This window comes from Fundulus heteroclitus, chromosome 24 (genome assembly GCF_011125445.2).
Source record: "Fundulus heteroclitus isolate FHET01 chromosome 24, MU-UCD_Fhet_4.1, whole genome shotgun sequence".
NCBI classification, from domain to species: Eukaryota; Metazoa; Chordata; class Actinopteri; order Cyprinodontiformes; family Fundulidae; genus Fundulus; species Fundulus heteroclitus.
The window spans coordinates 3,400,845-3,425,066 of NC_046384.1; the positions used below are offsets into that span (position 1 = coordinate 3,400,845).

Below are 24,222 nucleotides of genomic sequence, written 5' to 3' on the forward strand. Positions count from 1 at the left end.
TACTTTCTTAGTCTTAGTGAGGACTTCAGAACCGGGTCCATGTTCTCTACGTTCTTAGTCATAGTGAGGACTTCAGAACCGGGTCCATGTTCTCTACTTTCTTAGTCTTAGTGAGGACTTCAGAACCGGGTCCATGTTCTCTACGTTCTTAGTCTTAGTGAGGACTTCAGAACCGGGTCCATGTTCTCTACGTTCTTAGTCTTAGTGGAAGGACTTCAGAACCGGGTCCATGTTCTCTACGTTCTTAGTCTTAGTGAGGACTTCAGAACTGGGTCCCTGTTCTCTACGTTCTTAGTCTTAGTGAGGACTTCAGAACCGAGTCCATGTTCTCTACGTTCTTAGTCTTAGTGGAAGGACTTCAGAACCGGGTCCATGTTCTCTACGTTCTTAGTCTTAGGGAGGACTTCAGAACCGGGTCCATGTTCTCTACGTTCTTAGTCTTAGTGAGGACTTCAGAATCGGGTCCATGTTCTCTACGTTCTTAGTCTTAGTGAGGACTTCAGAACCGGGTCCATGTTCTCTACGTTCTTAGTCTTAGTGAGGACTTCAGAACCGGGTCCATGTTCTCTACGTTCTTAGTCTTAGTGGAAGGACTTCAGAACCGGGTCCATGTTCTCTACTTTCTTAGTCTTAGTGAGGACTTCAGAACCGGGTCCATGTTCTCTACGTTCTTAGTCATAGTGAGGACTTCAGAACCGGGTCCATGTTCTCTACGTTCTTAGTCTTAGTGAGGACTTCAGAACCGGGTCCATGTTCTCTACGTTCTTAGTCTTAGTGGAAGGACTTCAGAACCGGGTCCATGTTCTCTACGTTCTTAGTCTTAGTGAGGACTTCAGAACCGGGTCCATGTTCTCTACGTTCTTAGTCTTAGTGGAAGGACTTCAGAACCGGGTCCATGTTCTCTACGTTCTTAGTCTTAGTGAGGACTTCAGAACCGGGTCCATGTTCTCTACTTTCTTAGTCTTAGTGAGGACTTCAGAACCGGGTCCATGTTCTCTACGTTCTTAGTCATAGTGAGGACTTCAGAACCGGGTCCATGTTCTCTACGTTCTTAGTCATAGTGAGGACTTCAGAACCGGGTCCATGTTCTCTACGTTCTTAGTCTTAGTGAGGACTTCAGAACCGGGTCCATGTTCTCTACGTTCTTAGTCTTAGTGAGGACTTCAGAACCGAGTCCATGTTCTCTACGTTCTTAGTCTTAGTGAGGACTTCAGAACCGGGTCCATGTTCTCTAAGTTCTTAGTCTTAGTGAGGACTTCAGAACCGGGTCCATGTTCTCTACGTTCTCAGTCTTAGTGAGGACTTCAGAACCGGGTCCATGTTCTCTACGTTCTCAGTCTTAGTGAGGACTTCAGAACCGGGTCCATGTTCTCTACGTTCTTAGTCTTAGTGAGGATGCGGGCAGCAGGTTCTGGATCAGCTGCAGCGTTCTGATCCACTTTTTAGGCAGACCTGTAAAAACACCGTTGCAGTAATCAATTCTACTAAAAATAAACGCATGGATTAGTTTTTCTAGATCATGCTGAGACATCAGTCCTTTAATCCTAGAAATGTTCCTCAGGTGATAGAAAGCTGACCTTGTAATTGTCTTTAGATGCTTTTGAAGATTCAGGTCTGAGTCCATCACTACACCCAGATTTCGGGCCTGATCAGTGGTTCCTAGCTGAAGCGACTGACATGGATTATAATGTTGGGACGCATTTTTTGGTCATTAATTTATTTTCTAACCAGAGCTTTCCCTCCATTGACTGCTCTCCTCATTGTTGTTCGCTATGGGTGTCGTCTTTCTTCCAGCTTCTGCATAGCAGGACACAGAATAGTGACGTTTATCGAGTATCGTGACGTACAGGTCGGATAAATGCGACCCGGCCGTAGAGACACAGGTCGCATTTGAAAAAATCTGATCCGTGTCATTCAGACTGGGATAAAAAGATCAGATCCAGGTCACATATGGGCAAAAAAATCTGAATTGGGTCAGTTCAGGCTGCAGTGTTAACGTAGCCTAAGTTTGTCGGCTGTCTCCGGTTCTTTCCTCCAAAGTTGAAACAATGTTGGCACTTGTACTGCTGTAGGAGGTAGAAAATGGTCTAGAATCTAGAACGTACGGCGCATTGATCAGAAACCAACAGACGTTAAGCGATAGCGTGTATCACGGCGACGGAACGCCCCGTTCCCCCCGCGTCGGGAAAACAAACGCCTCTCAGGTGTGCAAACCCACACCACGGCTCATCACCGAGAGCAACCAGCAGCCGGTGACTGCCTGAATTTTTTAGAACAGCTCCTGTCAGGCAAACAAACGACTCTGTCGACGCCCGAAAGGTCAGCGCGTAGCGGAGTAAAATCACGGAGCACGCAGTCAATTCCTGGCGGCGGCGCCCCTCACCAAGGGCCACTTGCTGGAATTTATGGCCGGGGCCTCGCACCTATTCTCCCTTTGAATAATAGCCGTGGCGTAAAAGAAGCCCGGGTCTCGGTGGCGACTCTAAAATAGACTGCGGTTGTTTATTGTGCGAGCCGAGAAGGCACAGATAGAGGCTAACGGTGACATCTGAATTTATACCGAGCGGTTCCCCTAAACTTCCAGCGGAGGCAAATGAGAGTCCCCGATGCTAAAAACAGAACAGAGGGGGAAAAGCGTTCCCAGAGGAGCGCCGTCCAGCCGGCTGATTTCCACACTGAGTGATTCTCCTCAGAGGAATGAGCCTGGATGTTCAATATCCTGTGGCTGATCTCCTCCCCGGCCCGGACAACCGCCAACAGATGTCAGCGGCAGGGTTCAGAGGAGGACCCCCCCCTGCTGACCCGCGTGGGGCCAGATGACTGAGTGCCTCCCACCTGTGAGCCTCGGCAGACCTTGACCTCTCTTTGAGGTAGCGGGGAGCTTCCTGGAGGCCTGCGCGGCTGCGGGAAGGCATTCCAGGCATTCCTTCGTCATTATTAGATACCTCCTCACGTAGAAACCCCCCCACCCCCACCCCCAATACCTAAGCAGTCCAGACACTATAAACTCTCAACCTCAAGCTCAACCCGTCTGAAAATACAGTCTTCCTGATTGGAAGCACCTCAGATATGTACGCTTGATGTTTGTGAGATCCCTTTACTTTCATTGATCCCCCACCTACAGATCTAGGTTGTCCCAATCCCCCCATGGGGGACGCTAAGCCCCTCATCCACCCGTTTAATACCTAAACTCCGGCCTCTGTTTCTCATTAGGAGCTGAAGGGCTTCGGTTCTCTGGACTGGTGGAGGCCATGAAGAAGGTGTGGAGGCCCAGCAGCTGCTTTGATCCCTGATCTTCAGCCAAATGACCCAGGAACCACCAGCCGCCCTGTTTTACAGCCTCACTTTGTGGACTTGATCACTTCCTTTGCACCTTCGCCTGGTCGGACCTGGTAGCTACAGCCATAAATCGTCTCCGTCAGGCAGAATGGTTTAAGTCTTGCGGTAACGTTGTCCCACCTTACCAGCATGCCAGTCGTTTTTGGAAGCTTTTTCAGGAAGAGTTTCTGTAAGCCAGAGCTTTGTGAGATGAATGCTGGTCCGGTAGCTGATAACCCAGCAGGGATGGGTTAAGGCCAGCAGGTGTTGTCTTATCATGTCTGTAGGAGTTCAATATTCTCCAGTCTTTAGTTTTACTTATTTTCAACTAAATCAGCAACCCTTGATACTGTTGCAGGCTGAAAACGGAGGATGTGATGTTACCACCAACATCCTGCTGACAGTTAATAAATGTATACATTTGCTGGTTAAACAGGCTACATTTTCTACTCATATTATGAACTTTAAAAAAATTAAATAAATAAATACATAAATAAAAAATAAAAAAAATATATAAAATAAATACTAAAGTAAATTAAATAAAAACAAAAAATAATAAAAATGATAAATAAATTAATGAAAAATAAAAATTAGTTAACATAATACTAATAAAAAACTACATTATGACCTCTTTTTAAACTAAAAAAATAAATAAACAAAAACAAAAATATAAAAAATAAAATATAATAAAGATTAAAAAATTATAAAAAATTATGACAAATAAATAAAAAAAAAAAATATTAAAAATAATACAAATAAAAAACAAAATAACTTTATGAACTGTTTTTAACAAAGAAAATAATAAATAAAATAAAAACAAAAATATAAATATAAATGTAAAAGCTATTAATTAAATAAATAAATAAAAACAAAATATGAAATAATAATAAAATAATAATAATAATAAAAAAAACATTATGAACTTTCTAATGTTCCTTCACAGGCCTTTTCAGACACACCAAAGGTCTCTGCTTGGTCTCCTTTAAGACATCCCTGGATCTCGTCGTCCTTCAGTGGAACTGATGATACCAGCCATGAGTCTCTATTTACACTTTTAAATCTTCATGTATCTCTCTAACGATCTCATCCTTCCTTCAGTGGGTTCCTTGGTACCCGCCATGGTCTCTCTTCCCACATGCCTCTGGGTCTTATTTTACTTAGACTGGTGTTGTTGTGCCTTCAGTCTCTTTGTGGCTCCTTTGGGGTGTTTGTTTTCCTTTGATGGGTCTATACCTGCCCCCAGTCTCTGGAACCTAGCCACATTTGTCTTTGTACCAACCCTGGAACCTCCTTACCCTCACCTATGGTGTCTTCTTGTTGCCTGTCTCGGGTTCTTTTTGTGTTTTTCACTGATCTTCTAATGTTCTCTTTGTTATTTTATCAATCTATTGATATAGTGTCTTTTTCCACCGTTTGAGTCTTTCATCGGTTGCTTTGTTCCTTCTCTCCATCTTGTTGCTCCCAACATGGGTCTGTTGATAGCGTCCACGGGTTCTCCTTTGGTTCTCTCACAGTTCCTGCCTTGTGTTTCTTCAGGGCGCTGATTATGTTGGTCTTCAGATAATTCACAAACCTGCAGCTCGGTTCTCTCTGTCTCTGACTTGTTTATGGTTTAAATTAGCCACAGCTCACCTTCTACAACCATGAAGTTTTTTATTTGGACTCACAGTAAGAAGCTTTGACAACATAGCTGACTGTAAGGAAACTGAGTTATTCAGTATTTTTGCTTGGATCAGGGACCATAATCTATCATATTTTGTTCAACAACTTTAATTAGGTCTTGTGTAATGAGGGTTAATGTAAAACGTTTATTAAAAAGGGAGTTTAACTAAATTGTAATCGAGAAATTAGTATTTATCTTTGTTTAATTCATCCAAAAACAGAAAATTAAACCCCTACACTGCAAAAACAAAACTAAAAATAAGTTAAATTTTCTTAAAATAAGTGTATTTGTCCTTGATTTGAGCAGGTAAAAAACAATTTGCCAATGGAATAAGATTTTTCCTCTTAAAATAGGAACAATTCAACTCCATAATCTTATTTCAAGTGCAGGATGTCTAATTATCTTATTTTAGGGGTAAAGATACTTATTCCATTGGCAGATAATCTTATTTACAGGACAAATGGACTAACTTTAAGAACATTTTACTTGTTTTTAGATCCGTTTTTGCAGTGTAACGGTGCGTTCAAAGACACATAATGAGTGTTGGGTCGGCACCAAATGGTAAAGCTTAGACCAGGAACAACGCTGGTCTGGGCCGGTTCTGGTTCTGTTGGTTCTACAGCCTGACAAACTGTGTCTGACCCTTTTTTTCACGTCACTTTTAAACTTCAGTGCATCAGAGCTGCAAACCGCCGTCAGCAGAGAGGCTCTGATGAATATTTGACTTGTTTACGTCGCCCGTCTTCTCAGACAGCGCTGAAGCAGTCGTGTTTCTGGGTGGAAGTAGTAGAAACGATGAGGGAGGTCCACATGTTTGTTTGGGTTTAGCTTGGCTGAAAAAAAGCTTTTCAGTTTCAAAGTCAAAGACACGACAACAAGTTAGGGGCCTTCTTCATGTTTCAGCTCAGTTCTCTGGATAAATGCGGCGCTGAGTCGGGTTTTTTATCCCGCTAGCTGAACGCCTGCCGCCTGAAAAGGCCTCATTTCCACGATTTACTGGAATCCGTCGCAGCGCATCAGAAGATCCTCAGTTACAGCAGAGTGGGATTCCCAGGAGAGGCTCTCTGCAGGAGGAGAACAGGTCCCTGACAGGGTGTCACCAGGAGCCCCCTGTGGGGGGAGGGGGGGGGGGTGAAGGGTTCCCACCACAGGGACGGACCGGCCCCCGGTGGATCAGACGAGTCCGGTCAGGTTTTCCTCCAATGGTCCGATCCACCGGCGCTCTGGGTTCAGCCGTCCTGACGTGTCAGAGCATGACGGCCGGCGGCGCTCCTCACCGCGTGGGGCCCCCTGGCAACCCCCCCCCCCCCCCGCCCTCACAGGGCGGCTGTCGGGCCTGACGGTGGCGGTCCCGCCGTCCCTTCAGGAGTTAATTAACGGCCCCATCAAAGCTGATCCCAACACAGCTTAGAGGAGGAACTACAGGCACCCGGCGGACCCCCGGCGGACCCCCGGCGGACCCCCGGCGGACCCCCGGCAGACCCCCAGTGGACCCCCGGCAGCCACGCAGCCTTTGATTGCTGCTGTCTGTGGGTCTGCAGAGGCTTTCACTGAACTCAGATCAGTTTTCATGGTGTGTAATTGCTGCTGCCTGACGGCGGATCTTAAAGATCCACTGGAGGAGATCCTCAGAGGGACCCCAGGAACGAACGTCTGCGGGGCCCTCTGAGCGATCGGGTGGGGGGGAGACGCCGCAGGAGGAGCGACGATCAGCCGACCCGCCGGCTCCAAGGGCCACATTTTTAAAATATCCAGAAAATAAACGTCTCATCGGAGGAGATGGAGGTAAAATCTGAAGCATTTCCAAAGTTTAAAAAAAACACACTTAGTTTAAATCATTGAGCTGAATCTGAAGACTCAGGTCTGCAGAGACGGACCACCAGAAAATGCTAAAAAGCTAAATAATCCTCACAATCACCGCTAAGTTTTATCCGGTTAAACAAAGCAAAGCAGCCGTTCTGCCTCATCTCGCTGCTGCAGATGTTTTTAAAGCATAAAGAAACGGATCTGCAGCCACCTGATTGGTTCTTCTCCCGCTTTAATTCAACTCTACATGACATTTTCTGGATGAAGCCTGGATGCTCTGAGGGTTCTGAGCTCAAACCCAGCCGGAGGAACCGTCTCTGCCCCACAGAGGTCAAAGGTTCTGCAGCAGGAGACCCGGAGCCGCTGGGCCGAGCCTGCAGAACCGTTCTGGTTCTGGAGAACCTGACCTGAGTTCTGGTTCCAGCGGGTCCGGGGCCTTGTCTCAGGGGCCCACGCGGCTCTAATTGCTGCCGACTTGTTGTTTTGTGGGATGAGAGACTTCTGAGTGGTCACAGCGGGACGTTCTACTCACTTCCAGTCCTCTTCGTCTCCAGACGTCCGTTTCTGCTCGCTCTCATTAAACTCTCCGCGGATTTCACAGAAATTCCCGCCAGGATGTGTGAAAGTGACAGGCGCTGGGTTTGGGGGGGGGGGGGCAGGATGAAAGCGCCATCCCGTCCCAGGTTTGGGAATGTCACGGTGAATAATGTGAAGGGCCCCATTACCTCCCTCCTCCTCCTCCTCCTCCTCTTTTCTGCTCCTGACTGCTGGAACTCTTCATCCCACACAAAAGCAAACGCACTAAAACTTTTCTTCTGATGCAAATCACCGCCGCGGCCTTTCAGGACCAGGAATAACACACACACAAAAAAAAAAAAAAAAAAAAAAAGAAATGCACTGAGGCCAGGAAGGAGAGGCATCTGCATCAGTTTGGGTTTAATTATTGATCAGATCAGGAAAGAGGCCTTTCTTTGCGTCTGGACCCGCAGAAAACTGCTGCTTCATGGGAGAAAAATATGAATTATCGCTTCATTTAACGCCGGAGAATTTAAAATAGGAATAAAGAACGAGGCCATGCGTGGATTATTCCCACAGAGGCTTGAAAAATGTGTCCAGAAAACCTAAAACAGGCGGAAATCTGATTCTTTAAAATAGGAAAAATAAAAAAAAAGACATTTGGAAATAGAAAGGAAAATATTAGACGAATGTTGTGGAGAAATTGAAGATGTTTTAAATAATTAAAAGCAGATTAAATCTAACAGAAGAGGTAAAAAAAAAAACAGGTAAAAAGGGAAATGCGTGTTTCTAAATTCCCACATATGGAATAAAAGCTAAAAGTAAAAGTTAGGAGCCAGATGGAGGAGAGAGCACCGCTGCTGGGAGCACATGGTCGGACTCACCGGCTCGCTCCTCTCCGCTTCCACTCCTCGGTTCCTCCAAAGCGCCTCAACTTTGTTCTCAGAGAGGAAAAGCGGCTCCAAACACGTGGAATCCCATCTGCAGCGGCGCGGCGCGGCACGGCACGGCGCGGCGCGTCGGAGCGCGGCACGGCACGGCACGGCACGGCACGGCACGGTGGAGCGCGGCTCTGGGGAAAGTTTCACCTCCGGGCAGCGCAGACGAACGCAAAGTGAGGAGAAGTTGAGAGAGGCGCAGCTCCGTCCAGCCTGGGGAGGAAGAGGAGGAGGAGGAGGAAGAAGAGGAGGAGGAAGAGGAGGAGGAGGAGGAGGAGGGAAAGTTTGGAGCCAGAGGAGCAGGGAGGAGGAGAAGTTCACCAGGGGGAGGAGAAAGTTTCACCGGGATGCTGCGGAGCTTCCAGGATGCGCAGCTTCCCCTCTGCGCTCCTCCTCCTCCTCAGATCCATCCACGCATCTGATCTCTGAGGTCCAGGCGTCCCTTTTTTAATAAAACCCAACTCAACAAATGCGTCTTTTGGCGCAAACGCATCTATTTCCCGCTAAACTAAATTTAACTACATTTTTTTTAAATTTTCTCACTAATAAAGGTAAAAAAAAGATGCATGTAAATCGAAGACTGCCGCAGTTTATTTGTGGCGCAAACTTGCGCGCATCCAGGGCTGTAAAGCAGCGTTTAAATCAAACCGCCTCGTCAGGCTCGGACAGCTGCGGTCAGAACCGGGTGACCCGCTTTAAGCCATCTGGACGGAACCAGCGCTAAACCTGAGCTGATTCCCTCAATGAAACTTCCTCAGCGCTGTCCAAGCCTGACCTCTAGCGGCGGCGCGCTGGTCCTGCACCCCCCGGTATTATTTTATTTATTGGCCTCTGTTTATTCTCACAGCTACAAGATTTATTATCTGTGCTTTGAAACAACTAAAATCACTGTTTTATTTGTTTTTACAAATGAAAATCAGCAGAGATACCCGGCACAGCTCCAGGGGAGAAAGATTTATATGATTCAGTTTTTATATGATTCAGTTTTTAATGAGCAAAGAAAATCTGATCCAATAGTTTCCACCTTTACCTGATATCCTAAAAATCATCAGTAAACAGCTGGAGGAAGGAATGTATGAGGCGGCTGTAAACTAAAGGATGAAGCTTTCCACATGAAAACCTACAGCTCAGCATGCACATCGCGACAGTGGGTAGGAAAACCTCCAGCAGAACCAGAACCAGACTGAGGGTGAGCGGTCGTCTGCCTCGGCCCACTGGTGGCCTAGAGAAGACGGAGCAGAGAGTCAGTGGTAGCAGAACCTCTTCCTGTGGTTCTGATCCAGGATGACGGATGGAAAACACATTCTACGGCAAGCTGTTTTAATATTTAATAGGCAGGAAGGACCTTTACACCAAATCTGATACTTATATGTAGTTAGAACACATATAATCTAACATTTAGGATATAAGACACATTCTTCATCAAAAAATACCTTTTAGTGTTTTATATCTATCTATCTATTTATATATATAAATCTCTCTCTCTCTCTCTCTCTCTCTCTCTCTCTCTCTCTCTATATATATATATATATATATATATATATATATATATATATATATATATATATATATATATATATATATATATAAAACTCATTGTAACTATAACAAAACACGAGTTTGCACATTGTAAAATTCATCAGCTTTAAGAGGTAATGGATGTTTGTGTTTAATTTCATTTTTTTCAAACTAATAATGTTGTTTTAAACCAAAAAAAAAAACATTATCTTGTAGCATTCTAACGCTGGAATCTTAGACTTAGAGTTAGACAACTTTATTTGTCATTTTGTATGCACAGAGTGCGTACAGAATGAAATTTCGTTGCATACAGCTTGAAAAATCACAGTAAAAATCAAATTACATTATAAGGTGCAGCAGTGATTTAAGAGTAAACAATTTAAATGTAGACAATGCAGGAGAACAGTTTACAGGTGAGTATTTAAAAAAAACATTTGTATGTGCAGAATTGATTGTGCAAGGGCATTTTTGCAAAAATACAGCTCGTAAATTACAGTAGATTTAAAATACGGTATAAGGTGCAGCAGTGATTTAAAAGTAAAACAATTGAAATGTAAACAATGCAGGAGAAAGTCACAGTGTACAGGTAAGTATTTAAAAAAAAACATTTGTATGTACAGAATTTTATTGTGCAAAGGGAATTTGTGCAAGAATACAGCTTATAATTTATAGTAGATTTAAAATACAGTATAAGGTGCAGCAGTGATTCAAAAGTAAAACAATTAAAAACTAAGTGTTTGGCAGCATTTATAATGCTAGATGGAGATGCAATGATGCAAAATGTGCAAATGCAAATCTTAAAATAAGTGCAGATTCAGGTTAAATTTACTAACAGCTTTCCAACCCCTGCTTGTTAGACTGCTGCAGGTGGAAAAAACAAGAGGAGGTGATATTATGCTGTTTGCCTATTTCCACCAGGGTTCTGCTGCTGGTCCCATCCTGGTTCCCAGGTCCTGAGGTTCCTCCGTGTTCTCTGTAAGTTCCTATAGGCAACAACTGTCATGCGTTGCTGATCAGTAAAGCTTATTCTAGCTGCATTTATCAGAAATGTTTTCTGCCTAAAGGAGAGAATAAAATGCTGAATGTTGGTCTTGGTGCCATTAAACTGGGGTTCTGTTGATGCTCTGATGTAACAGGAAGCTGAAACTTAGTGCATGAACACCATGAAGGCTTTAAGTGTCTGAATTTGTTAAAAAAATAAACCCACATTTGAATCAGAACTGGATTTCATTGGCCCGCCCACGGACCAATCACGTAGCCTGTTGGTCCTCATGTGACACGTGTATCTGCAGCAGAACCAACCCGGTTTAAAGTGGAACAAATAGCCCGAAAAGCTTCTTAAAGTTAAATTTTTTATTTTTTTTAATTTATATTTTATTGTTTTTCCAGGGAAAGGGGAAGTGGGGAGCAACACACATTTAGAACAGAACTATATACATACAGGGAGTTTGTCACATACATATTCATACAATAGGATACATTTACATTATAAAGTGATATTAATAAGGTCGGGCTGTTAGGCCACTTGGCTGGAGCAAGGAGATCCCATAAAGTTCTTCCAGTTAAATTCCCGCCAGGTCATTGAACTGGAGCATTTCCATTGATATTGCCATATTCTTTTCCACTCTTCATCTGATATTTCACTCCCTGTTTACTTTTCCCATTTTGCTTTAATATATGCTGTGGAGTGGGTATTGTTCTGTGATAAGCAGTTATATGTGGCTGATATAATACCAGTACTTAATTTTGAATGATATGCTCTTCTAAATAGTTCAACAAAACTGTGATTTATTTCTGTCATATTTTTAACCTTTGTGCTAACATAATGTCGCAGTTGTAAGTATCTGAAAAAGTCTGGCTTATCTAATTAGTGCTTTTCCTGTAACATCTCATGGCTGAACATTGAGTTATCCTTCATAATGGTACATAAAGCTGTTATTCCTTTTGCGGTCCAAATTTGGAATCTATTATCCATTGCATTTGGTGTAAAATCAGAATCATAGGAGCACCATTTCAGGGGGAGCAAGTCTCCCTCTAATTTATAAATTTTCAGCATTTTTTCCCACACTGCCAAAGTAAATTTTACCCATGGGTTGTCTGTTTGGTGTATGTAATGTTTTAATTTAGAAACTGCCTGTATAGGGATGGGAAGCATCCTGTTTTCAATGTCTTTCCATTGTGCAAGGTATGATGGGTTGCATCAGCATAATATTGTTCTTGTCTGGGCAGCAAAGTAGTATTCTCTAAGAGATGGTAAGGCCCAACATCCCTTTTCTTTCATTAGTTCTAGTGTTTTGAAGCGGACCCTAGGTAAAGTTAAATAAAGTTTCACAGATCAAATTGGTCCACTAGGTGGAGACATAGTTCTTCAAAACGGTCCCACCACTGAATGTCACCAGACTTTCTATTATAAGTTTAAGAAAATTGGAGTTATTTAACAGATTTATGACTGAAAACTGTCCTTATAAACGTTGCCTCTATGCATTTTAACAGTTTACTTTGGGATGGATGGAAAGTGGTCATTTTATAGCAGGAGATACTGTAGACTATTTCTATTATATATATATATATATATATATATATATATATATATATAGATAGATATAATAGTAGACCTGAACTAAATATTAATTTATGCCAATAATCAGTATATATAGCATTATCGTAAGAGAATATATCAGTTTCAAATAGCATCGTATAAGAAATGTGATTATGATTTATATATATATAGATCTATATAGATCTATATATATATTATATATATATAGATATATATATATTATATCTATCTCCTATCTATATAGATATATATTATAGATAGATCTCTATCTCTAGATAGATAGATAGATTCTTCATATTCTTCATATTATAAAAAACCCTGATAATATTCATATGTATGCATGTATATATATATATCTCTCTATATATATATATATATATATCTATATATATCTATATATATATCTATATAGTGGTGTGTGTGTGGGTGTCTATCTCTATATATATCTATCCTATATATATATCTCTCTATATATATTATATAGGGTGTTTAATTCTATATATATATATAATATCTCTCCTATCTCTCTATATATATCTCTATCTATATCTATCTCTCTATCTCTCTATAGTGTGTGTGTCTCTATCTCTATCTCGTGTGTGTGTATCTATATTATATAGTGTCTCTCTGCCTACATACGTGTATATATACACTATATATAGATTACTCTATGTGTGTGTGTGTCTCGTATACTGTGTGATGCCATCACTTTATATGTACTCATCTAGGAATCTTCCATCACTCTGTTGATATCTATCATAGATATTGATGGATTCTGAAGGAATAATCCAAACCCGTTAATATATACAACAAGTGGCGTGAGTGTATACACTATATATATATATATATATATATATATATATATATATATATAATTCTTCGTTTTATATATCTTGTCTTAGTCTTAGTATAGTTTAAGTCTTTTCTTTTTTTCAACTTCCTGCTTGTTTCTTGTTAAAAAAGCAGCTCTGATAAATGAGGTGACTTGAATGATGGGAAAATAAGTGACCACAGTGAAAAGTTAGGGGAATAAGTTGTGCAGCTGCCATATGGATACCATCTTGGCCTCCAGCAGCAATAATTCTGCGTATCTTTTAAAAGTTTTGCATGAGAAAGCTTTTCCCATCTCGCCATCTGATACTGATGGCTTCCACAGATCTGTGGGCCCTCATTAAACCGCGACTAGGAGGGAAATCGGACTCATCGGGGTGTAAATTCAGCCGTGTCAGAGGCAAAGTTCAGCGCTTCAGTCCCTCGTTGGACTGTTAAAGTTGCCTCAGCCCAGACAAAGACAATAAGTCTGTCTGAAGGTGAAGGAATGATTGTCACGTTTCTGACGGTCTGGTTCTCATCTGTAACTGACTGTAAGGGGCGCCTCATAAAGCCCATGTTTCCCTTCTAACCACCATACCCCAGGAACTCTGAAATGGTTAAACAGAAACAACGTTATTTTTTTTACAGAGAACTGTAAACTAATCTGATCTTTTTACATTGCAAAAATACAACTAAAAATTTGAAAATTCTTTTTGAAATTGGAGTATTTTTCCTTGATTTGAGCATTTAAATAACATTATTTGCCAGTGGTATAAGATTTTTGCACTTAAAATTGGAACAACTCATCTCCATCACCTTATTTCAAGTGTAGTAGATCTAATTATCTTACTTTAGGGGTAAAAATACTCATTCCATTGGGAGATAATCTTATTTACCTGCTCAAATTAGGAGCAAATATATTAATTTCAAGAAAATTTAACTTATTTTTGTTCTCTTTTTGCAGTGTACTATTTTTCATTGACGTGTTAACCTTTTTCTAACGCACATGGATTGTTAATTAGGACTCTCCTAAGGATAACCTGATTTTTTTTAATCGCAAAATTTTGTTTACAAACAATCATTCATCTAACATTCATTAAACTCTATTTTTAAACGGAGATGAAAATTCAGGTTTCTCCAATGGAAAATACAACAACAAATCTTTGGGAATAATAAGAATGTTCTTTTATTGCAATAATTTGACTTTAACCACTAGAGTAAAATATCTGATTGGTGTTTTTTGCTCAGCACAGGACACCGCTGACGTCAACCAAGTTCAGTTTTTCTAACCAAATAATTATGGTGCATCACAAGTTAATATCCTGAAACGATTAAACTCGTCCTGCGAATCGAGGCTCCTCCCAGTTTTGGAGGGGAAAGAAAATGGGCGGGGCTTAACTGACCAATGGGACGGAACCGGCCATTTAGGGAAGAGGCTTTTAAATCTGAGGCGTAGAACTAAAGAAAAGTGTATGAGACAACCTCCTTTCTTCTTCTTTCCACCATTTATATGAAGACGGTTCTTCTGGGCGGCATGACGGGACAAAAACACATTTAATAATCCATTGTTTGTTTTTATTGGGCGAACTAGGACCTATGTTACTTAACATACTAATTTGACTCTCACCTAAAAATCTAGTTTATAAATCAGGACTGATTGAAATAGTCCAATATCGACACATTTCCTACACGACTAAAATATGTTTTGGTTAATTTTATATTTTTGGGGCAGAGGTTTAGGATTTTTCAGACACTCTTTGGTGCTTAGAGGTAAAATAGTCGCGCATGTTTCTGCTTTCGGCTGCTTCACTCCTCAGCTCGCCTCTCTCAGGGAAACACATGTCCCATGACCCTTTGGCCTTTAATATCCTGCTCGGTTTATTTGCTGCACGCCGGGCCCCCCGATCCCCCCCCGTTCCCCCCGCCCTGATGCGTATTAAATCAGATATGCCGACCGTATGAACAACACCGCCCTACTTAACCCCCAGTGACCTCGGCTTTGCCCCGTAAATTGATTTGGACCCCGCTCTCCTCCGTGTTTTGCTGTGGCTCTGTGGATCCGATTCAGGGGAGCAGATCATTATCCGACCCTCGTCTCAGACCGTCGCCGTTTGTTTAAGACAGGAGTGGAAAAACGGGGGAAACAATTTGAGGTCATGTCTGTAAAAACCAACAGCAGGGAGGTCTCTGTTGCTTTAAGCGCCTTGAAACTGAATGAATGTTCGGGGTGACGGTTAATCAATGTATCTTTGGTCCAAATGCTTCAGATATTACAGCCCTTTCATCAAATGAGGACGTCAACGTCTGAAAGGGCTGAATCTGCATAAAACCTATAAATAAAAAAAGATAAATAAACCAGTCTGTTGTATTTTAAGGAAGATACAAACTTTTGCTTTGGCAACAAAAAGCCTCTGAAGCCAAAGCTTCAACAAAACGAGGAAGTGAGTACCATATATGGACGATGACGCGTCATCTGGGCTGCAGGTGGACAGTTGTTGGACGTAGGACACGGGCGGAGACAAAGGAGAGGAATGTGTTGACTGGAAAGAAATGATTGATACGCGCTACGAAGATTCTCTATCCAGGAAATGTGGGAGAGCGTTTGGGACGTAAACCAGTTCTCCTCATCCAGACGTTTGTTTCTTTGCCTGAGGATGTTAAGGCGATTGAAATGTCGGATTTAAGGAGACGGAAACCGCAGACTTGATGCAGGAGGACACGACACGGTTCCTGTTTGGGCCTGTGAGTTAACAGCCAGACCACCGAGGCCTCCACAGCTCAGGTTTATCACACAGGGAGAGTCTTTGTTCTCCAGCAGCTCTTCACTGCAAAAAGAGAAATAAAAATAAGCAAAATTTTCCTGAAATGAATGCATTTGTCCTTGATTTAAGCTGGTAAACAAGACTATTTGCCAGTGGAATGAGTTTTGTTACCCATAAAATAAGATAATTAGACATCCTGCACTTGAAATAAGACGATGGAGATGAATTGTTCCTATTTTAAGTGCAAAAATCTTATTCCATTGGCAAATAGTCTCATTTACCTGTTCAAATAAAGAATAAAATGCTTTAATTTCAAGAAATATTTTCTTATTTTTAGTTCTATTTTTGCAGTGTTCTTGTTTCTGTCAGGAAACAATGTTCAGACGCCATGATTCTTCTGTGTCTGAGCCAAATGAAGGCGACTGAATCTGGTCCTACGTCAGTGCTTTAATCCTTAGCTGTAGCTCAAAGTGACTTTTTACAACCAAATCCCGTTTAGGCTAACTAACCGCAGACATAACGATAGTTTGAGACGACAGACTGAGCTGGAGCGTTGAACCGAAGTTCTGCAGGGTTCTGTTTACCTGGGGTCCAGCCCTCCAAGTGAAACTTGATTTTATAATTTAAGTTTCTGCATTTACTAGATAAAAAAAAAACTTTGATTTTCCCAGAAAAACATGAACTCTGAATAACTTTGGCTACAAACTATATTTTTGTTATGGTATTTAATTGTAATAATGATAATAAATGCAGGTTTTAGCTATTTTTGCTTTGAATAATTGCTTTTAATTTTCACAACAGAATGATGCTAAAGGTGCCGATAATATTTAATTCTGAATCAATATTTTTTCATTATGTTGGAAACATAAATATCAACAACATCCCGTCCATCCTCTTTTTTTAAACCTCAAAATAGACATAAAAGGGCGTTTCTTTAACGATGACAACATGTTTCCTACTGTAGCTCTTTATCAAAAATTATAACTTGTCTCTTTTCAAAAGGCCGGGCAACATTTGTGGCTCTGAACCAGTTTAATTCATGTGGACTGGAGGAAAAATGGCTCTTTAGACTCTAAAGGTTGCAGGACCTGCTGGTGGAAACATTTCATGAGATCTCTGTGGAAGTTCCTGGATTTTTATTTTAAAAACCTTATAGTTGCACCAATTTGAATATTCTAAACAATATATTTGCTTCATCTTGCAACATTAAGGCTTTCTGGATCTCAGTAGGAAGTTTCCAGATTCTGAACAGAAACTTTAGGATTTTTCACACTGCAAAAACGGATCTAAAAACAAGTAAAACGTTCTCAAAGTTAGTCTATTTGTCCTTGAATTGAGCCGGTAAATAAGATTATCTGCCAATGAAATGAGTATCTTTACCCCTAAAATAAGATAATTAGACATCCTGCACTTGAAATAAGATGATGGAGATAAATTGTTCCTATTTTAAGTGGAAAAGTCTTATTCCATTGGCAAATAGTCTTATTTAGCTGCTCAAATCAAGGACAAATACACTCATTTCACGAAAATTTTACTTATATTTAGTTCTGTTTTTGCAGTGCAGCCAAACTTCTTCACTTTGAGCTTCTGAACTTTTTAATCTAAAATCGTGGTTCTGCTGCCGGTTTAAACAAAGTTACTTTTTGTTGTTAAAATGAAGTTTTCTGGGTTTCCACAGATTAAAATTCAAGGAAACGAGTGAATTCCACCCTCAGATCCTCGGCAGGTGCCTGAACGGTCGTCTTCTGCGGTCCGGTCCTGATCTGATTGTCATTTTTCACAATAAAAGCACTTCAAAGCATCAAAGAGGAATAAATGATGGCGCTGTGTGCTGCTCCATTAGCTGGCGGGGGACAGGATTCTGACACTAATAGCGGCCATTCATGGGGGTTCCCATGCTGCGTAGGGTACGGCTCATGTGTGCGTCCTCTGGCTCGGGGCCAGGCAGATCTGTCAGTCTTTCAGAGGGCCATCAGCGTCTGTCGACAGGACAATGAACGCTGTCTCCGCCCGTCTGACTGCGGGTCGATTAGCAGAGCCCGGCCTGTTTACGGCCCCTCAGAGCGGGAATAATCCATGTGGAGGCCAAGGCCTACCTGTGTGGTCCAAGTGGACCATCCCTGCTTTGGCCTGATCCCAGAAAGACCAGAAACTTCTGCTTTGAGGTTTGTTTGTGTATGGGAACCTTGGGTGGATCTGTTTTAGATGAAAGAACCGCTGATATGATGAAGGACTTCTTCTCAGGCCGGTAACCGTCCGTCTGTCCAAAGTGCGGCCCGGGGGCCATCTGTGGCCCTCTGAAAGATTTTGAGCGGTCCTCGTTCCCCAGCCATATTTTCCCTTTTAATTTAAGTTAACTGTAAATAAGACCGCAAACGTTTTACCAAAAGGCAGGCTTGGGTGCAGCCATTTATTTAAAATAAATTTACAAATGTATTTATCTGTAAAATAAAGCAAGAGCGAGTCCAAATTAATCCTGTTCTTGTTGCTGAAAAAGACACAAAAGACTCTGTGGACTCTCCAGAACTAAAGCCTTTAGGCTCCTCCCATATTTGGTGAGTTAAGAAAATGGGCGGAGCTTAAGCTCTCCACTGCTATCGGACCAAACTTACCCGTTTTTAGGACCTTCAGCTGCAGGGCAGCACCAAGAAGTAGACCTGAAACAGGATCAGTCCTGCAGGAGTCCAACCCTCACTGGGAAACGTCTCACTGGACATTAAGAGCTCGGCTCTAACTTTGGCTGTAGAGGGAAGGATTGCCTGTAAAGGCGTCCCTAACGCCAGCAACGAAGAAATATAAACTTTATGAGCTTTTTTTTTAATTCTCTCTGAAGCTAAAGTTATATAGCTGAATTCTGTAATTATCCTACTGAACGGCTTAACGGGCCTGCTGGTAACTTCTGGGGTTGCTCCGCAGATCTTCTGAAGATCAACCGAGCAGCGGCTAAACTCATTCAGGGATAATCCTGCAGATGCTTCAGCCTCCAGTGTTTTCCTTGCTCAAGGGTCCTTGAGCAGAACCGGGCTCTGTGTGAGAGCACCCAGCACTTAGCGTGGGGGGGGGGGGAAGAAATGTTAATTCCTCTGAGAACACCAAGACGTCATCCTGGGCACAAAGCCTCCGCCGGCCTCTAATCTGACTCCCAGATAAGTCTCTTTGTGGGCGCCGCAGACGGCGGCGTGTTTTTCTCACCGCGCATGGCGGCCCCTGATTCGGCCCACTGGACGCACGCGGCCCTCTCCAGAACGCGCTGACACGCCAACAATGCATGTCAGCGCCGCCGGCCAGGACCCCCGGGCTCCACGCTGGGCCGAGGCGAGGGAAGAGTCACGGTCAAGTGATCCCAGAGGAGACGAGTGTCAAGAGCGGAGCGGAGGTCCCGGCTCTATGGGCTCCTGCTGCACGTTCTCTGGGAGAATAACTCTAACTGCGCTTTAACTGGAGCCACGTTACAGCGGCCATGTTGTCCGGACACCAGGCTCCGCCCACGTTAGCGTGACCCGGGGGAAAACCTGCCGTTTGTTTCTGCAGCTTTACAGCGTTCTGTGAGGCAGGCGGCCATGTTGGACCATGTCTGAAGCAGGAACCCGGATGGTTTCAGAGTTCAGATGAAGTTCTGGATGTTAAAACCTGGTTTGCATTTGGCTGCAGTGTGCAACAAACCTTTTCTTTTGTTATCTACATGTCGTTAAAAGCATCAGCTACATGTCACAGAGCTTTAAGACCCAGAAATCTTCTTTAGTTGGTTCTAAAGACTGCAGCCATACTTTGTCTCTTTTCTTAGATTAAAAAGTGTTTTTCTTTTCCTTTCTGAGGAATAAATCAACCAATCACTGACAGTTCTCTAAGATTCAGCTTCCTATTGGTTCCTTTTGTTAATTTATTAATTTTTTTGCAACCAGGAGTCAGAATTTCTCACCTTTTCACATTTATTTTAAAAAATTTTCAGCCTGCATGGCCGTTTTACTGCACCCTGGTAGTCAGACCATCTTTGGGCGACCGTGTTTCCACTGATCTAGTCCGTTGGATTCCCACCAGGATCAAACCTCCAGCCCTGAGGGGTGAAAAGGGAACAAATGATGTGCTAAACTAAGGTTTTGGGCCGTGATTCAGTCCGGTTCTGGTTCCACAGAGCTCCAAAGCTGCACCACGGTGCCTTTAAAGCTGACAGAGCCTCCGTTTCCTCCTGGTTCTGCGGCTCTTCTGGGTCCGGGGTTCTGCGGCTCTTCTGGGTCCGGGGTTCTGCGGTTCTTCTGGGTCGGGGGTTCTGCAGAGCTCAGCCCTCTGGGAGGCGGCGAGGCCGGGCCAGAGTCAGACGAGGTCAACCCTGCGATGGTGGCGGAGCTTCACCACTAGAGGGCAGTGGGGAGCTGCTGGTCCTGAGGACTTTGGTCTGATCACATCCAGGAAGTCCCTCGGTGGAGAAGGGATTCAAACCTATAACCTGCGGGGATGAGTCAGGGGAACACCACTGACCGCTGTTCTGCTCCTGGAAGCTCCTAACACACTGCAAAAACCGATCTAAAAATAAGTAAAATGTTCTCAAAGTTAGTGTATTTATCCTTGATTTGAGCAGGTAAATAAGATTATCTGCCAATGGAATGAGTATTTTGACCCCTAAAATAAGATACTTAGATATAATGCACTTGAAATAAGATAATGGAGATGAATTTTTCCTATTTTAAGTGCAAAAATCTTATTCCATTGGCAAATAGTCTTATTTACCTGCTCAAATCAAGGACAAATGCACTAATTTTAAAGAAAATTTTACTTATTTTTAGTTCTGTTTTTGCAGTGCACCTAGAAACCTGAAAACATTTAAGGGGTTTTTCTGACGTTTAAACCAGTTAAAGAAGAATATTTCACACCTGCTTGTTTTTCATGCCTCTAACAGTGAAAAGCATGAAGCCTGAGAGCCCGACGCCGAGCATTGCTCAGCAGCACGACGGCAGGAGAAGCCCCAATGTGCTGGGAGCCGCCTCAACACTACAAAAACTAAACTAAAAATAAGTCAATTTTTCTTGAATTTAGTGTATTTGTTCTTGATTTGAGCACGTAAATAAGATGCTTTGCCAATAGAATGAGATATTTTGCACTTAAAATAGGATTAACTCATCTCTATAATCTTATTTCAAGTGCAGTATATCTAATTATCTTAGTTTAGGGGTCAAAATACTCACTCCATTGGCAGATAATCTTATTGACCTGCTCAAATCAAGGATAAATGCAGTAATTTAAGGAAAATTTGACTTATTTTTAGCTCCGTTATTGCAGTGCACCTCCACGCAGGTTTCCACCAACGTTTCTGACGCAGAGGCTGAGCTGCAGCTTAAGGAACCTGGTCCTGGACTTTGACTAGGCCATTCTGAGCTTCTGAACCAGCAGAACCCGCACCAGAAGAGAACGTAGCCCGGTTCTAACGCCGTTTAGTGGTTTTCCTCAGACCAGACGGTAAAACAGTCAGTTCTAGGTCCTGCCAGGAGACCCAGAACCTCCTGACCGGCCCGTGGGGGACGTTGTCCGACTAGAACCCGGTTCCACGTCTGCCCGGCCCCCAATAAAAGGCTTGATGAATCGGTGCTGATGTTCTGAGCCGAGCGTCTCGCTTTGAGGTATTTGGCAGAGAGCGAGGACATAAAACGTAAGTGCATTCCCCGCCGCAGCGCAGTGCCTTGTGTACACAGATGCATACTTCTGCCCCCGGGACGCCGCTTTCTGTACACAGGGGAATCTGGACGGGGGACGGCGAGGACACCCGGACAGCAGAACATGAGTGATGGAGCGGGCCGCCTCTGAGTTTAAGAGCCCAGGAATCTGCTGCTGTGTTTGTGGGGAAGATGCTGCGCCGACACGTAAATATTACTGTAAGGTGCAGGATGGAAGGGGCTGAGCGGCGGCCATGATGCAGGAGGCAGAGGAGCAGAGCTCGGCCTGTGCCTCAGGAGGGTGATTAATTAATTGACGTTCCTCGGTTCTCCGCAGATCTGTCCTCAGCAGAACCTCTGACTGATCGTTCATTATCAAACCCCACCTGATCCCGGGTCAGACCAAACTGTAGAGCAGGGGTGTAAACTCATTTTGGTTGAGGGGCCACATTCAGCTTAATCTGATCTCAAGAGGGCCACACGAGTAAACTCATTGCAAGATTAAATAGAACTAATAAAAGTGGACTTGTTGTTGATTTTTATATTAAATTAATTTCACTTTTATACAATATATTATGAATAACCTCAGCATTTTTAAGAAAAGTATTTGAACAATACTTTTACTCAGTTAAACATTTACTTGTGCATTATGCATAAGAACTGATCACAGTGATTATACAATGCTGAAAAACATTTATTCACGTTTTTTGGTACTTAAAAACACTGTCCTGCATGACAAAATACATCAAACAGATAAAAATTAAGAAATTATTTAAAATCAAATTTCCACATCTGAAGCTCAGTACTACCATCTGCTAATTAAAACACAGCGCCCCTCGTGGACAATATAGGAACTGCATATTTTCAATTAAACAAAGTACATGTTTTTTTCAATAATTGTTTTATCATTCTCTTCCTTTTATCTCCTCTTTCTTTCACCTTTTCTTTTTTCTTCTTGTTCTTCCTTTCCTCTCCTACTTTCCCATTGTAGTGTCCATATCATTTGAGATATTCCCCGCATGAATCATAATAAAACTATTCACATTCATAAATCAAGGAGCACTTTGGCAATAGTAGTATTGCTCCACTTGTGAAAGTCAAATCTGATGAGCTCTTTTTGGCATTAAGACAACAATTATTATTGCCACATTGCCAGACAGGACACTGGGAAATAAATTATTATTATTATTATTTTTTTTTTCTAGTAATGATAATGCATTTAGCCACCGGGCCGGACTAAATTGTTCGGTGGGCCGGAGCCAGAACCAGAACCCCCCTCATCTGCTCCAACCCAGAACCTGTGACTCCACACGAGTTTCTGCCGCTCTTTTCTCTGTTTTGGGCCTTCAGACGGTTCAGAACGACGTGTCCCCCCCCCCCAGAGAGGGGGACGTCCAGTCCAGGCCCTGAGGGGCGAACACGGCGCTCTGCTCAGGGACGCAGCAGAGGAACCAGCAACCCGCTTTTCTTTGATGCAAATAAAAAATGCTGCTTTTCACTGAAACGTCCCCAGAAAAGCACTTTGAGTGACTTCAGAGGAGACGGAGGAGGAGAAAGGCCTCCTCTGACCTCAAACGCTCCCTAACGAGCGCAGGAAGCCGATTGGACGATTGGCTCCGGCCCAGCTGATTGGTCAGGATGAATTCCTCACCTCTCCCTCCTTCAAGTGCTTCCCGTAAAGCCGTCTGCTTTCCGAGTAAAGGCTTTATTTACACAGCTTTCCCATGATCCTCTCTGTTTGTCTCGCCGTGGATCCTCATCAGAGACTCTTGACCTGCAGCTGCTGCCAGACGCAGGAACCCCAGGAATGTCTCCCTCCATCCTTTCATCCCTCCATTCCTCTGTCCCACCATTTATCTATCTATCTATCTATCTATCTATCTATCTATCTATCTATCTATCTATCTATCTATCTATCTATCTATCTATCTATCTATCTATCTATCTATCTATCTATCTATCTGGTGTCTGGTTTCCACGGTTCCCATTCCTCCGTCTCCATGGAGAGAGGAAAGGTAGAAGAACTCAGAGATGAATAAAACATCTGGTCTGTCCAGAACCATCAGGAAGAACCAGCCGGTAGAACCAGCCCAGCAGATAGAACCAGAAGGTAGAACCAGCAGGTAGAACCAGCCCAGCAGATAGAACCAGAAGGTAGAACCAGCAGGTAGAACCAGCAGGTAGAACCAGAAGGTAGAACCAGAAGGTGGAACCAGCAGGTAGAACCAACAGGTAGAACCAGTAGGTGGAACCAGAAGGTGGAACCATCAGGTAGAACCAGCGGGTAGAACCATTAGGTAGAACCAGCGTGTAGAACCAGCAGGTAGAACCAACAGGTAGAACCAGAAGGTGGAACCAGAAGGTGGAACCATCAGGTAGAACCAGCGGGTAGAACCATTAGGTAGAACCAGCGTGTAGAACCAGCGGGTAGAACCAGCGGGTAGAACCAGCGGGTAGAACCAGCAGATAGAACCATCAGGTAGAACCAGCGGGTAGAACCAGCGGGTAGAACCAGCAGGTAGAACTGAAAGTCGTTTTATATAAAATATTAAAACTAAAGAGCATCAAATGATATTTAAGTTAATAAAAAGTTCTAAGAGCGGAAACAATGTTCCTGATCTTTAGAGGAAGCACCTGGAGCAGATCCAAAATGAGTTGATTCTTTCTAGAACCTTCTAGAACC

General features: G+C 42.9%; 1 protein-coding gene across 1 annotated transcript in view; it reads right to left on the bottom strand.

Annotated features, from left to right (window-relative positions):
* LOC105921795 (zinc finger protein GLI2) overlaps positions 1–8,460 on the bottom strand; it is a 74,734-nt gene extending 66,274 nt beyond the window's left edge. Inside the window, exon 1 of the mRNA XM_036128270.1 lies at positions 8,188–8,460. The gene's annotated coding sequence lies outside the window, so the exon portion shown is untranslated. The remainder of the gene's footprint in view (positions 1–8,187) is intronic.
* Between the last annotated feature and the right edge of the window lie 15,762 nt (positions 8,461–24,222).